Source organism: Lipotes vexillifer, unplaced genomic scaffold (genome assembly GCF_000442215.2).
Source record: "Lipotes vexillifer unplaced genomic scaffold, Lipotes_vexillifer_v1.1 scaffold397, whole genome shotgun sequence".
Lineage (NCBI taxonomy): Eukaryota > Metazoa > Chordata > Mammalia > Artiodactyla > Lipotidae > Lipotes > Lipotes vexillifer.
This window is the reverse complement of record NW_006772681.1, coordinates 2,349,234-2,351,710: the sequence shown is the minus strand read 5'-3', so window position 1 is coordinate 2,351,710 and position 2,477 is coordinate 2,349,234. Positions and strand designations below refer to the sequence as shown.

At 63.5% G+C, this 2,477-nt stretch overlaps 1 protein-coding gene across 1 annotated transcript in view; it reads left to right on the top strand.

Annotated features, from left to right (window-relative positions):
• Window positions 1-1,082: 1,082 nt before the first annotated feature.
• Window positions 1,083-2,477, top strand: part of MYL9 (myosin light chain 9) — a 7,288-nt gene continuing 5,893 nt past the window's right edge. The window contains exon 1 of the mRNA XM_007447745.1: window positions 1,083-1,210. The gene's annotated coding sequence lies outside the window, so the exon portion shown is untranslated. The remainder of the gene's footprint in view (window positions 1,211-2,477) is intronic.

The window sequence follows — 2,477 nt, the reverse complement described above, 5'->3', positions numbered from 1 at the left end:
CTCCAAGCCATGGAGCCACTTGTTCATGGTATTTCCCTCCACAAGAACAAATGCTTCCTGAGTGCAATTACTTGAGTATTTACCCCAGCACCCAAGCACAGTGCCTGGCAGGTAGCAGGTGTCAGTTAATATTTACAGAGTAAGTAACTGGGCGTTGAAAAGTTGCCTTGGGAACGTCCGTGTTGGATCAAAGGGGAGAGCGAGCAGGATGGGAGTCCAGGTAGGGGCTGATGGGTAAGGTGTTGCTTCACGGGTCAAACTGATGGACCTGATGCCCGATGGCAGAGGGGATGGGTCTGTCCTTCCAGACTCCATCCTCCAACCCAGGCCAACAAGAGGGGGATAGGGGGTGCAGCCCCTTTGGCAAGGATGCTCTGGGGGTCCGCTAGCCCCTGCTCCTCTCGCTGGCTCCCCAGGGTCTACGTGGGTCTTTCTGGCCACTCTTTCACTGAATTCTCACCACCACACTCCCATTTTACAGGTGAGAAAACTGAGGGCACCTTGAGAGAAGAATGACTTGGCTGAGGTGGGCTGTCCCCAGTGCGGTCCTACCCAACTTTCATGTGCGCCCCACACCCCAGGAGGCTGACTGCTGGCTCTGTATGAGGAAAGTGGGTTCTCTCTAACACGCCTCTTCTTTGGGACTGGAAAAAAGCCATACTTGGCCTGGTGGAAGGAGGCCCTCCCCCGGGAATGGGCCGGGCAGCGCGCCTTTGGGGGAAAGATGGGGGTAGGGTCTGAGGACTAGAGGCCCCTGCATGTTCTGCCGGCCTCGCAGGAGACGAAGGGCCGGCCCATATAAACCCCCTTCCCCGGGCAGTCCAGGCCCCCTACTCACCCGTCACCGCATGTTCTGCCGGCCTCGCAGGAGACGAAGGGCCGGCCCATATAAACCCCCTTCCCCGGGCAGTCCAGGCCCCCTACTCACCCCCGTCCCCTCCCCGGCCCACGATGGGGAAGGCCCTGGCAGCCTGGGGGTTCACCCGGGAACAGCCCGCCTCCCGGGGCCGTGGGTCGAGGCCAAATAAGGCCGGGCTGCCGCGGCCCCGCCCCCATCCCGCCGCTGCCGCACATTCTTCTGCCTTGTAAGGCCCGGCGCCGCGCCCCGCCCCGCACCCCCGCCGCGCCCAGCCCGGACCCCACCGACGGCCCGCCAAGCCCCGACTCCGCACCCGCTCCGCGCACCGAGCCAGCGCCTTCTCCGCACCAGGTGGGAGCCCGGCGGCCCGGGCGGTCTAGCGTGGTCGGTGTGACGGCCGCGGCCCGAACTTGGGGACGCAGGGAGGTGTCGGAGGGCCCCTGGGCAGGGACAGCTCGTGGGCCTGGCTGAGGCTGCGAGGTTGCTCGGTCTGACGGGGATTCTGGCTGGGTCTGGGCAGCAGGGAGACTGTTCCCGGCTTTGGGAACCAGTGGGCCTATGGCCAGGGAAGACTGTCCGGGCCCTGACCCTTTGCTGTGCAGTTAGAGGTGCCAAGCCCAGGACTCGGGATGCCCGGGAGGACGGGAGGGCGTGTGGCTGCCGGTGTTCCCTGCCCTAGGGGACCCATGTGTGTCCTCCAGAGCGTCCGTGTCCCATCCCCCATCTCACACACACACACCCCGAGGCTGTGTGCCGCACCCTGGGCTTGCCCACTCTGAGCCATCTGCCCACCTGGGCCTGCTGGGTGGGGAAGTTGCGCCAGGGGCCCTCTGCGGGCTAACCCCGCCCCCCGGCTGGACAAGGACCTGGGCTTCAGGACCTGGTCCCCGCGCCTCCCCAGCCCTCCAGCTGCTCTGGCTACTCTCAGAAAAGGGTCAGATAACTCTGCCTCAGATGAGGTGAGTTTACCAGCAAGGCATCTGGCACTGCCAGCCATAGGGACCATGAGGTAATGGGGGACACAGGCCTTGTCTTTGCTGTTACGGTGGAATTTCAGGCACCAGAAAGGGGGAGGTGGCACCTAGTTGCAGCAGGCCAAGTACCCACTATATTGGATCGCCGGTGGCTAGGGTCCCCAGGCGGAGGAGGGGACGGCTCCAGGGCTAAGAGGCCAGCCTGTCTCTGACCCCAGTCCCTCAACCAAGACTGGAAACTGCCTCTGGTCACAAAGAGTCCTCAGCCCCTCAGTAGCCATCCGCCCACCATGAAAGGCCATTTGCCACCCCCAGACCCACCCCTAGCCCAGGGGTCCTGGGACAGTCTGTAACTATAGGCAGCTGTGGCTCTGGGGAAGGGCTGGGGCTGGCCAGTGTCCCACCTCAGGGTTTAAGATCTCAAAGGCCAAAGACGGCTTGAACAGGGTTATGAGATAGAGGCCTGGCGACAGATCGAGGAGCACTTAAGGCTTCCTGCAGATCCTCGACAAAGGGACTCAGGGCAGAGGAAAGAGGGCAGCAGTCCTGGGTCCTCGGCCAGGCCCACAACTGCCCCAGCTGAGGGCACATGGCCCTAGGTCTTCAGGGGCACAGTCCCCACTAGCCAGGACAAGGGTTCAGGG